The 13532-nt window shown below is 41.9% G+C and overlaps 1 long non-coding RNA gene across 1 annotated transcript; it reads right to left on the bottom strand.

Annotated features, from left to right (window-relative positions):
• Positions 1-2515: 2515 nt before the first annotated feature.
• On the bottom strand, positions 2516-13303 carry LOC144050946 (uncharacterized). Its single transcript, XR_013293969.1, has 3 exons — positions 13213-13303; positions 5631-5705; positions 2516-2717 (listed from the first exon to the last, which is right to left on the bottom strand). It is a non-coding gene; the product is annotated as an uncharacterized LOC144050946 (long non-coding RNA).
• Between the last annotated feature and the right edge of the window lie 229 nt (positions 13304-13532).

Below are 13532 nucleotides of genomic sequence, written 5' to 3'. Positions count from 1 at the left end.
GACCCTTGTGAGGAATAAGCGGTTAAGAAAATGATGAATGGATGGATGGATACTTATACAGCCAGTTTAAAAGACATTTTTCCCATAATTCCCCTTTAAAATGAAATTCAATCCAAAAGTTCACTCATTCACTGCCATTGACGGCTATAGACGTCAAAAAATTCATTTGAACTATATTAGTTTCACATTGTTTTCCGCTTTTGTTAACAAGAGTATGAAAACCTAGATTTTTTTTTTTGATTGTGCATTTATAACAGATATAAAATTTGTGATTAATCGATTAATTACAATTTAAAAAAAAAAAAATCTTCACAGTCGGTAGAAGTGAAGCCACCGGCGGCCATCTTACGTTGCCACACATGAAGCCCCGCCTAAGTTGAATACATTGATTTTACATATACATTTTAGCGCTAAGAATAAGACTTTTAATTTTGTCCTTATCTCCGAGTAGACTTTTCCTTTAGATATGAGATTTCATGAATAACTTAAGTAAAGTGCCAACTCCTGATGAAGCCTTTCGCTCTACCTGCAGTATTCTCAACAATTTAGCAGCGCTGCAAGGTTAATTTCTTTCTAATTGCAAGTTTAATGACCCTCATAAAGACGTTGCGTTTTTAAGATGTCAAGCCCATCAGGGGAATCTAAAGTCAGATCCGATCGGTCCTCGGAGCTCCTCAGCTGCCAGAAGCATCTCTTGTCGACTTCATTAGTATCACTCGGAGGGTGCGAAGAACATAAAATCCCACCTAGCATGAAAACAACGCTCTGATAGCGCCCCTCACGGCGCACTCGTCCTGAATGGGCCATTGGAGTGGACACAGGGGATTAGGCAGACGCCGGCCTGGTATCGACTGCAGTGTGACTCTTCTCGGACCGCATTAACAGGACATTAGGGCTCATTTCCATTCCGCCGACGTGCAGCGCCCGCGCCGGGCAGGAGAGCGAAAAATCATTGTGACCCTTCGTGCTCCGAGCCTTTCATTTCCTGTTACCATTCAAGCCTGCCTTATCGCTTGCTCTTGCCCTTTCAGCTGCTGTCTTTGCTATTTCTCTCCCGTCCGTCCTTGGTCCCGTGCCTCCCCCCTTTTCTTCCCGTCTTGTTCCACATCAGCGGCCGAGTGAAGCCCCCCCCCACCCCGCCGTCACGCTTTGCAGCCCTCCCCTTAATTACCGTGTATTCTTCTTCTTAAGCTAATAAAAAAAAAAAGCGCTGATGAAACCGATTAAGTGGCGGCGGGGCCTTTGTGCCAAGTTGGATTTGGGCAGAAGGACGCGGATCTGGAAACAAAAGGTGCTTAAGAGAGAATGGAAATAGGAGGGAACGGTTCTGGGCAGTCACCCGTTTGTTGTCTTTTTTTGTTGTTGGGGTCAGCGATGCTTTTTCGGCTCCCCGGGGAACTTCCGCATCTTATCACAGCGAGCAGACGGCTGGCACATCTTTCTCATTACGAGCCTCTCAGTTATAGATGACTCCTGCTGTACCCCCCCCCCCCCTTTAGCTACAGGCAGCTTCCTCTTCTTAGCGCTCGGCAAGCACAGTTTGAAGTCCCGCAATATGGACTTTGCTCGCCTTGCTTTATCCCTCTCGTGAACATTTAGTCCTTCTGTCTGTCCGTGTAATTTAACTTTCAAGCGCGACCTGCTGCGGCTCGGAGGAGAAAGTGAATTAGCGCGTCTGGCTTGATTGAAAAGCCTTCTGAGAGGGGTTGCTGCTTGCCGCTTCATGATAGCCATTCTCTTTGGATTATAACGCTGTTGTCGCTTGGGATGGATGCTGTGCGGCTCATTTAGGTTCAAACTCAACACCCCCCCCCCCTACCCCAACCTCCAGTGTCTTTCTAAGTTGAGAAACAAGCATATCCGCTGATAGAAGCCGTATGCATGCAGAGGAATCTTCTTTGCTGGGGTGGTCACATGACTGATTTTTAACATCTGAACTCATTTGTAAAATGGCAGAAACACCACATGACGATGAAAAGAAATTGTTTTGTTTTTACCAGGGCTGGAGTACTTGAGTCCAGACTCAACAGATTTTTTTTGTTGTTGTTGGCTCAAACCAATAACTCTGACTCCTTTGCATTTGACTCTGACTCGCCTCCGACTCGACCCGACCAGGACTAAATGTTTTTTTTTCCTCCTGAAAATGAATGTCCTTCAAAGAAAGTTCAACTACAGGGAGTCCTTGAGTTACGGCAGGAGTTCCGTTCCTACGCTGGCGATGTAACCCGAATTTCGTTCTATTTGAATTATAGTGTGAATAAATAAACAGAAGTGTCAAGCAGAGGTTTGTCAGAAACAAAAAATATTCACAAATTAAAAAAAATATACACAGGGTTTCCATAAAGTCTCTTTACCATTTCAAAATTTTATTAAAAATGCAATTGATTAGATATTTTATTTAGATTTGTTCTATTGTATTCAGCGTTTATTAAAGTTTTTTTTATCACACTGCATTTGTGTGTTTCAGGGATCCTGTTTGTCAAAGGTCGCCCACTCCTTCCTTTATCTAACACTGTCCCTGTCTCCATAAATTTCTTTTGCCATGCACGAATTGACGGACGTGATGGTGGATTTCTTCCATACTTAGTTCTGTAGTTTCGCTGAGTCTGCCTATCCGATTTTGTTTCAATAAACCATGAGACACATTGCGCCTTCTCTTGAGGGCTAGCCATTTTGTAGGGGTTCATTCAACATCACCTCTTTGACAAACAGGATCCCTGAAACACACAAATGCAGTGTGATAAAAAACTTTAATAAAGACTGAATTAAATAGAACAAATCTGCATACAATATCTAATCAATTGCATTTTTAATAAATTTTTTAAATGGTAAAGAGACTTTATGGACACCCAGTATATATAAATCTGCAACTATTAAGGTCACACATGCAAGAGTAGATGAAAAATGTTGCACGGCCTCAAATTTTAGGAGCCCTGTCCAAGCTATGCTATACATCCAGTTATTGCTATAACTCATCCAGACGCCATTTTTCTTATAGTGTAATACAGAATATTCACGGAGAACTTCTCCAATCACATTTTTATAAAGAAATAAGTAATTATTGTTTGTTCCCTCCCCCCACAATTTATTTGAATTTTACTTTTAAATAACCTACTAATCTCCGACAGCATTATCTCGCTCGAGTTGCGCTGGTGCAACTGATGTAACGACTAATTGTATACATTTCCTCTAAAAACAGGACTTTACAAATTACGCAGCGCTAACCAGATCTTCTGAGTGCACATCCGATTCCATTAGCGCGACTGCTTCGTAACAAGCTGTGCCATTACTGGTTTGTTGTCCTACTCTGTGACCCGTCCTCGCCCGCGCACGCGAGTACCCGTCAGGCGCCCGCCACTGCATTTACATGTTAATGCCGGCAATTTGTAAACATAAATTGAAAATGTCAGGAGCTCAATAGCTTAAATGGAGATAAGTAAACGCATTATTTAAATGCTGTGTCCACTTAAAAGTCGGACGCTCGTTCCATACAAAAATAGCAAATTATTAGAAAGAGCAACACGAGGAGGAGGAGGAGACGAGAGAAGACAAAGAGGATGAAGAAACACAGAAAAGAGGGCAAGGGCACTTTAATTCGCACAGCACGTACTTGCCGAGGGGGGTGAGACGATTAGGTTTGTGATGAGAAGCAGCAGTGTGACGGAGAGGGCATGGGGGGGGTGTCAGGATGAGCGAGGATGAGGCAGATGAGAACGGGGAGAAGCATTATCTCGCCATGCTGTAAGAATAGTGCGTGTGTACGCCGTGTGGCTTTTTATGCACTTTTGTGCGATGCAACTGAGGTGGGGAACCTTTTGTCCTATCAGGCGCCATTTCGATCCTGCAACTTTTTCAGCAAACGTCTAGTCTGCTTTGTTGTAGTTTGCATTAGGGCCCAAACATCAGCCACTATTTTGATGTTTTTTGTTTACTAAAGATAAATAGAGCGGGGTTTCCATCGATCTACTTTTATTCAAATTTTCAAGAAATGCGAAAATAAAACTGAATGGAAATGCTAGAAATTCGAAAAAGGGCCCAAAATTCGCAAAAAAGTTTTTACGCTTTGGGAGGGGTTGGATTTTGAAGCGTATCAAAAAAAAGGAAAATGCGAATTTTGGCTATGGAAACAGATTTTGTGAATAACGTCTGACAAGACTGGATACACGTCGCATGTTTTGAGCGGATATTACGTCACACGTACGTTTGTTGTCAGCAGATGATAAAGTATGGTATGTTTGGGGGAGAAGAAAACAAAATCTTTTTTGAATTAATTCATTAAAGAAGCGAATATTAATGCAATTGTAGATGAAAACCAACAAAAAAACCCCGCTATGGTTTATCAAGATTTACAAAAGCAATCACATCTCTATGGTGGAGTCCCGTCTCAATATTCGCAAAAGAAGAACAGATGGAAACGGGCATAAGTCACATGTCGGTTTTGCGCATTTTCAGTAAATTCTCTTAAAAAAATGGATGGAAACCCCACTACTGACTATAAAAAGCAAATAATTTTCTTCAAAATATATATTCTGATGACATTTTGCTGTGCCCACTGGCCAGTGCCACCGTGTATATCTGCCAGTGGTTTTGATTTTATTTCATAAATAGCTTAATAGGCTACTGATTTGCAGGGTGGGCTCATGGGGAAATATAGAAGTAAAACAAATATTTTAAAATAAATGAATTGCAAAAAGGTAATGGAAAAATTAATTATTGCACTGAAGAAGCAGACCCACCAGGCAACTGCACGCTATGCCGGAGAGCCAGTCCAGCCCTGGTCCCGGTCATGTAGTCTAAAAATAGTCTTTGATTGATTCCCTATAAGTTTTTTTTTTTTTTGGGGGGGGGGGGGGGTGCTCTATCCACCTAAGCGAGTTTTAAAATTAAGTAGGCATGTCGATCAAAAAAAATCTCAGGAACCAACGCCGTAAGAAAAAGCACAGGAAGTTTGCCATGTTGTTTTAATTTTCCATAATTTAGCATCATTTTTGGCTTTTCAAGCAGTCCTAGAAAGACATATTTATTCTTGAAATGTACGTTGATTGCTCCTCGTACCAATTTCAACCACTTCTGCTCTTTTGAACCACTCATGATGATGCAAGACATATGGATGATACTAATTTGATAAGATATGAATTTGTTGTTATTATGTGTGGTTGGAACGTGGGATCAAAACACGAACTGTAATAACCAAACCAGAAGAATTTGAAAATCGGCCCTCGACACTACTTTCTTAAATCGGACGCATTTGAACGTGCATCAAAGTCTAAAGGACCTATGGCCAAATTCGAACAGTAAATGGGACATTTTAGGCAAATTTCAGGATTTGTAGGCCTACTTAGAAATTTGCCCAAATCAGTTGCTGGCATCCTAGACAGATGGTTGGAATCAATTCTGTGAAGCTTTTTTTTTTTTTGCCTACGCAATCTAATGCGTATCCTCCATGAAAAGTGGTGTGCAAGGGGCCGTTCGTTATTGCTTGCAGCTTTCATTTGTTTTTAGCATTGCATGGCAGGCTGGATCTCGTGCTCTCGGGGGGGTTATATACGCATCTCTACATGTGACTTAGTCATGCTCGCTTAAACAAAGCATTGTGTTCAGTCTGTGCCTTGCGCAACTCACGCACGTACAGGCAGTTGGTGCTGGGTTCCTCTTGCTAGACACACCTTCATCACTCAGCCATGTGCCTGACTGAAGCCTCTACCCTACAGGCCATGACACACACACACACACACACACACACACACACACACGCACACACACACACACATTAGAAGCAGAAGTAACTTCCCGCGAGCCATAAACATACACTATCAGTCAAACATGTTTACGCTGTATCCTAAATGACCTAAAGCTGCAAACGGGTAATATCAGACACTAAATTGCATCAGCTAGAGATAAACCATGTGGAAAATGGACGACCTCGATCCATTCCAGAAGACCGTCGATCTCTTCTGAATTTATTTTTTATTTTTTATTGAATAGACCTTTTGGCTTTTCTCCTGGAAAAAAGACATGTCACATGCACAGATCATTATGTGGCAATGTTGTAATGTTTAAAATATTAAACTGTTTTGTAGAAATATCACATCATAAGAAAATAATGTACTTATTTCTATAAATGACCATGACTTATGTAAATGGTTCAATCGAACCCCAGGGCTTTGGTAAGTCAGTCTCGGGTTCGGCGGCGGTCAAGTCATGCGATTTCTTATTATTTTATCCTATTAATGCAAATAGTCGGACAAATATGTGCAATATCAATTCACATGTAACCTGTAACAGAACATATGGTGTTCCACAGGGTTAAATTCTGGTGCCTCTTGTGTTTACATTGTTTCTGCTGTCCCTGGGTTTCATCTTAAGAAAACGGAGGTTGTTTTAAATTTCTCTATTGTTGAATTAAGTGATGGCAGTCAGTGTCCTAACTGCATGCTTTTCAATGCCAAGCTGAGCAATTCTAGTTGAGCACAACTAGTTATCTAGCAAAACTAAAGGAACAATTCCATAAGCTTCAGTGATGGGGACTACAAGAACACAACCCTTTCTGAATTCAAGGTGAAGAGAGACAGATTCAATAAAAAGGCCACTCTCACTGTTCATTCTGTTTTTACAGTAAACCCTACTCCCATGTCTTAAATTTGAAGGAAAAAAATAATATTTTTTTAAATAAAGAAGGGTTCGGTGAATGTGCAATGGAAACTGGTTAAAACAAGGTTACGAACCACTGTCTTCGTCAGTGCAGTAAATTGTTAAAATACACTCGGGCCTCAGCATTGTTAAGAGTTGCCATTTTGGTAGTCAATACAGCACCCTTAATTTTTAACACATTATTATACACCGCTACATTATGAAAGCAGATTATAGGAGGGTAAAAATAATTTTAAAATTCCCCCCAGCTTCTATATTGAGCAGCTCCTGGTCGATTAAAAGCATACTTTACAATAAAATACCGTCTCTGTGTGGTCCAAAATAAATCCAGCTTAACAGCGACGTGTGTGTGCGTGGAGTGAACAACTGCATTTGAATTTAAATGAGCTGCGCAAGTCAGGGCACCACCTTCATTTGAAAGAAAGTAATTAGCCTTATCATCTGAAGTGGAGAACTTTTTCCAACGCAGGGGTCTTTATCTCGGCTTTAAAAGACTTAATTACAAAAGATGGCGAGTTGGCAATAGACGAGTGTGTTTATTTATAGTGAAACAATGATACCGTGGGGAATATACTGCAGCTTGCCGTGGTCAGTAGATAAAACTACATTTAAAAGCAGTTAGATAGATAAGAGTGTGGTCTATTTAATTAAAAAGTTGGATCTTACAATCAAGCGTAATGGTCACCAGACACATTTTTCCATACTCGACTGGTTTTTGGGTCTTTTCCAACAACAAAATCAGGCACCGCAAGGTACTGTTCGTACCGCTTCTAGTCGCTCATTTGTTGTACAGCATCAGCATTGCTTACCCTGTTATTGTGCCTCAAGTTTAACATTTGATGTGGCCCATCTGTTTTCTTGCTGCCCAGAGTCTCCTCTTGGATACAATCCAGAGGTGGCAAATCCAGGTCCAAAAAGTAAAAACCTTGCCACAGTTTGGCTTTAGCCCCTTGTGCTAGCTAGCTAGCTAGGGTGCTTGCTAGCTAGCACCTAGGGCTAAAGCCAAAACCTTGCCACAGTTTGGCTATAGCCCCTTGTGCTAGCTAGCTAGCTAGGGTGCTTGCTAGCTAGCACCTGGGGCTAAAGCCAAACTGTGGCAGGGTGTTTACTTTCTGGACCTGGATTTGCCAACTCTGCTCCTTACGATGGCCGGCAAAGTAATCTTTGTATTTGATTCACAGTGGCCAACATATTGACACACTACTTTGGCAGGCAGGACTTTTTGTGTTGGCCTTGATTGCTCTGAAATGTTTCTCTGCCTCACTATCGTATGGTGTTCCACAGGGTTCCGTTTTGGTGACCCTGATGTTTTCATTGTGTTTGCACCCTCTAGGTTCCATTTTAAAAAAACATGGTATTTCCTTTCACTGCTATATGGAGGATGTGCAGATCTGTATCCCACTAAGCAAAAAGGACATTTACTAATAAATATTTTTTGTCCTGTCTGGAGGATAGTAATAGAAAGTTTGGGTTTTAAACTGATCTATAAATATAGTTGAGTTGAATAGTTGGTTGAAATGGTTCAAAAGCGGTAGAAAAGCAACTATTTTAGTAAAAAAATGTTTTGAGAAAACATGTCTGTTTTTAAAGGTTTAGATTTTGTATTTATTTTGCCTTAAAAAGAACAAGGGAAAAAAGTCTATTAACTTTGTTATGTCAGTCACTTTCAAAGAGCGGAGCAGGCGTCAAACCATTGTGCGTTGACCTACATTTACATGCCCAATGTCAAATGTGAAATTACCAGGCTTTAACACGGGACGCTTGCGCTTTTTATTTTTTTCGAACGGCTTTGTTATTCTGCACCAGCAGTTTGTCTTTGGAAGTGGCTGCAGACGCTGGGCGGTAATCATAGGCGGCAAATGTCACCTCGCAAAAGAAGAGAAGACAAGCTGTTATTATTCTCAGGGGTGCACCGTTGCCTTCGAAAAGGACACTTAAAAAAAAAAACACTACATCGGTGTGGTAAAAAAAAAAAAAAACTCCACAGCATCCCGACATACGAAATTTTGATGCATTCTGACTTAAGTACAAATTCGAATGCAACTCTGTTGTGGGCATTTGACTCATTTTTCTTGGTCAGATATGAGATTCTAATATATATATATATATATAAACCTGACAAGTTGCCATAATGTGGATGTTGTCTTTAGATGCCCTGGACGCAGAGTGCAGTTTGAGGCGTGCCTCCACGTCGGGTGGATTTAAACGTTTGACTCCGCCCACACGGATATTTCAAAATGGTTTAGACCAATTTTTTTTCCAACAAAAATTGTTGATTTAACTTGTTTGCTAGCAAAAACTTATAAATACGTTCTATTTTAAATATTACTATGCTCTCAAAGATTTTTTTTATGCTAAAGCATTCAGAAGGCTTTGATGCAGCCTCTGACCTGAAGAGGTCGCGTAAAGCAACAGTAGTAATTACAAAAACGGCCAGCAGGTGGCAGCAGAGTATAAGAGCTCAACCAGGGCCATGTTGCAAACAGCTGTTTACCCCACTGTTTAAACTGTGTGAATAATGATGAAACCTAGCTATATTCTAATGCTAATTGCTGCAAAATGGAAAGAGATAGAAATAGCGCATCCCTGGACTGTTGAGATTAGTATTTGGGTTTCGGTCAGTTTTAAATTTTCGTTGTTGAATAAAGTGTTCAAAAAGTACTGTAATCGTGATGTGGTAGAAAGAAAGAAAGATAGGAAGAAAGAAAGCTTCAAGGCGGTGAGGGCCGAGTCAAACGTTTAGGTCCACCCGACATGGCGTCACACCTCGAACTGCGCTCTGCATCCAGGGCTTACTCTCTATTTCTTTAGACAACAAACTAAAGCTGAATCAACAGCGCCTCTGTTGGCCCTAGTCAAATAGTGCAGCCTATTTTGAATCAAATGCTTCAAGACACAATAAATAAACCACAATAAATTCTACCCATTCGAAGTAATTCTAGCAATTAATGACATTTTGAGAATCCATAACTCTAGATAACTGCATTGATGAGCGTTATTTATTAAAAACAAACAAACTAACGAACATTATTTTTCATTTGTCCAGTAGTAACAATGGATAGTTTCTAGCCTGGCATTGAGCCTGTCCGCATGTAGTAATCCTCACGAGTCTGTCATTTGTTGTCGTTATATCCTCTATGGACGTCTGCCACTCTATCTGCCTTTTGCAAACAGACCAGCATGTCCTAAATTAATCCTTCAGGGGTTCCAACAGTGCCTCAATTTGAAATGCAGGCCTGCTCCTGCAAGTCTGCGCTTGTGAAACCCAGTTTGACCGTTCTTGATGTGATTTGTCGCCCCGGGATCGGCGTGGCTCAGCCTAATGTTTGCCGCCAGTTGTATTCCGCCGATAAATATCAAGGAAGCATCTGTTCCATCACCCCTATGTGACTTTTGACGCGCAGCTTCCTCATTCATAGTTAAAAGGTCCAGTGAAATCAAGGTTGAACTTTTTGGCCGTAATTCCAAAAAGGTATGTGTGGCGCAAACAACAACACTGCTCATCGCCAAAAGAACACCGTACCGACGGTAAGGCATGGCGATGGCAGCATCATGCTTTGAAGCTGTTTTTTTTTTCAGCTGGAACTGTGGCATTAAAAGAGACGGAATTATGAACAGTTTAAAAGAGCAGTGAATAATGCTGTATTTTTTATTATTTTTTTTAAATACAATGTCAATAGTTGGGTTTCCATTCACCCATTTTTATTCAAATTTTCAAGAAATGCGAAAATAAAACTGAATGGAAACGCTACAAATTCAAAAAAGGGCCCAGATGGAAATGGGAATAAGTTGCATGTCCGTTTTGCGCATTGTCAGTAAATTCGCTTAAAAAAATTCGGAACAATTGGATGGAAACCTGACAACTGGCGTCAGGCTGAATACTCCTGTGTTATAATTTGGTCAATTTCATATTTTTCCCACAAATCTGTAGTATTGGTCAGCCTGTTTCAGGGGTCTCCTTTTCTTATTTACATTCCAGCTTCTGACCTCACGTACAAATAGAAAACTTGAGAGATTTAGTTTGCAAACTTTGTAGACTCCCCACTTCATCGACACAAAGACTTTCTCTCGCAGCACTGCACACACGCACACACATAATGAGAAAACACAATTTGCTCAATACACAGGATGTGTTTACTCCTGTCCTTCATCTGCGGGGCTATGGAATTGGGCTGATAAGACCCAGCGCGCAGCGTTTGACTAATTGGCCATCTCGTATGAGCGATGGCGTGCGTCACCTTTTTTGATTTAATAATTGTTTTGTTGTCTGCTCGGAGACAAATGGTCACATAACAATAACAAAGGTAGACTGCAATTTTCACACTGGCGCTGGCTCAGCCCATTTACCAGAAGTCAATTGTGATGAAATCGTTGAGATTTTGGAGAAAAATGTCTTGTTTAGTTTCTTGCAACTTCGCTAGCAAAGAAACAGCAACAACAAATTGGCAAATTTGGCCTGTCATGCAACATCACAGCTCTATTAGCAACAGTGGTTAATTTCATTGAAAAACTGTAGTTTGGGTTTTGTCCTTAGGGGCCAGATTGGACACCATGAAGGGCCGGTTGTGGTCCGCGGTGTCAGGGTAGAAGGTGAGGAGTGGTTGCGGGATGGTGGATCCAAATGCAGTGAAGCAATCAAGTGCAATGCGTGGAACTTTAATGAAGCATAGGGAAAAAGGTGAACACATAAACATGGCGCGAGCAGACTGTTCCCCATGACTGGGCGGGGCGCGAGCAGACTGGTCGCCTTGACTGGGCGGGGCGCGAGTAGACTGGTCGCCGCGACTGGACGGGGCGTGAGCAGACTGGTCGCCAGGACTGGGCGGGGCGCGAGCAGATTGGTCGCCAGGACTGGGCGGGACGCGAACAGACAGGTCGCCTTGAGTGGACGGGAGTAGACTGGTCGCCACAGCTGGACGTGAGTAGACTGGTCACCTTGACTGGGCAAGACGTGAGCAGACTGGTCGCCTTGACTAGACAGGACAAACAAAAACCCAACCCCCATAGAACCGAAACATGTAAGACACGCGGGCCTTATGTTTGGCACCCCTGCTATAGATAAATACTGCAGATGTGTCAACACCCTCAAAGCTTTACATTCGCGTCTTCCTAAATGCGCTCCTTGAAATGAGCACTTGCATGTGGATTTCAAGTATTAATGGACTTTCCAGTACATTTGGTCCGACGCCAATGGACCCGATTGCTGAGCATGCCTGCAGGACATTAATTGATGGCTGGGTTACACTTGCTAATAAGCGTCATAAATAACGCTTTAGCAGGCCGAGGGGTGGCGGGGAGGGGGCTGTCTCAAAAATATGAACGGCTGCTTTGACATCTTAATGGCGATCAGAGTGGGATGGGATCACGTGATGGGGTTGAGGGTGGGGGGTCCATTATGGCGGAGCGCGGCCCACCGCAGTGGCAAAGCGGTGACATAATGACCCAAATGGCACAGACGGGCCGGAGTGCATCTCGCTCGCATGTGTCAGGCGTAGCGTTAATGGACAGCCTTGTCAACATGCTCAGCCCCCTGCTCACACACGGGCCCCCAGCTGTTGAAGATCCGTCAAAAAGCCTCGGCCCCAGCGTCGACGGCGAGGCACAGCCGCCCTCCTCAAAGTCACTGATGGCGGCCGTAAAAACCACAGAGCGTTCATTGACGGCGTCATTGATTTTATCCTCAAATTATTGTTGAGGACACGCTACGCCTTGCATACCAATGGCAGGCCGTTCACTGGCGGACGAAAAGTGGGGGCGGCAAATGATCCGCAAATCACGGCCGCCGCAGTTTTTGTTGGGTGAATACAAGTTGAGCAACACACACACACAGTTTGCCAAGTTTTACCTCAGCATATTGCAGCCAGGAAGCTCATCAGTGGAAATGCAGGTTGTGCCAAAACGATTTTTTCCGTGGGAGCGAGGCTCAAATTTGGGGATTAAAACACAACAAAAACAAGATGGTGTGGTGCGATGGAAGTCTTTCTGGACTACGGACTAAGGGTGCCTATTGTCACCTTAAAACCAGGACGCAAGTCATATTTTGACCCCCCCAAAAAAACATTTTTTTAAATTGAACATCTCAGGATGCTTGATAAATTTGATCAAACTTGCTACATCCTTAGTTAAACACATCTTTTAATTCTACTGTACTTGAAATGTTCTCATGCAGTGTGTTCTTTAACGCTGACCTAACACCAAGGTAGATCGGAGCCAATGAAGACAAAGTTGATGTAAGTTGAACATTTACTTCCACAAGTCTTCAGACATGCTGGTGAAAATAACAATACCAAAAAAAATCACTTACTTGAGAAACATGAATCCACTTTATAATATGCACAAAAAAATAGTAAACAATCTGCTCCTAAGCAAATCACTAATTAAAGAAAACGTCGTCAAATGGCCAACAGGGGGCGTCGTTCAATCACTTCACTCAACCGCAGAATTAATATACAACAAAAACAAACACATTCAGAATCAGATGTATTAACAAAATTTACATTTTAACCAAAAGTATAGAATAAAAGATATCAAACGTCTCTAAGATGATATTAGAAAACTTACAGCATTGCTTCTCTGATGCTAAACATGGATGTTGACAGATTGAGTTAAGATTCTAATCGGAACATAAAACGTGTCTTCTGTACTCTTGCGGTCAAACCGGAAAACAACCAAACAGGAAGTCACATTGCGGATATGACGTCATGAATGACAGCCTCTCAAAATTACATTTACTAATTAATTAAACTTGCAAATAATTATTTTCCTTTCTTTTAACTACCAAAACAGAGAGAAATACTTGTAAGGAAGAACAGATGAAAAAATATCAACCAATTTTGCCTTCAGGGCAACACAGTACTTACTTAATAAATGTTGTACAAGAA

The sequence above is a fragment of the Vanacampus margaritifer genome, chromosome 4 (genome assembly GCF_051991255.1).
Source record: "Vanacampus margaritifer isolate UIUO_Vmar chromosome 4, RoL_Vmar_1.0, whole genome shotgun sequence".
NCBI lineage: Eukaryota > Metazoa > Chordata > Actinopteri > Syngnathiformes > Syngnathidae > Vanacampus > Vanacampus margaritifer.
Note: the sequence above shows the minus strand (reverse complement) of the source record. Positions and strands in the feature narration are given on the sequence as shown.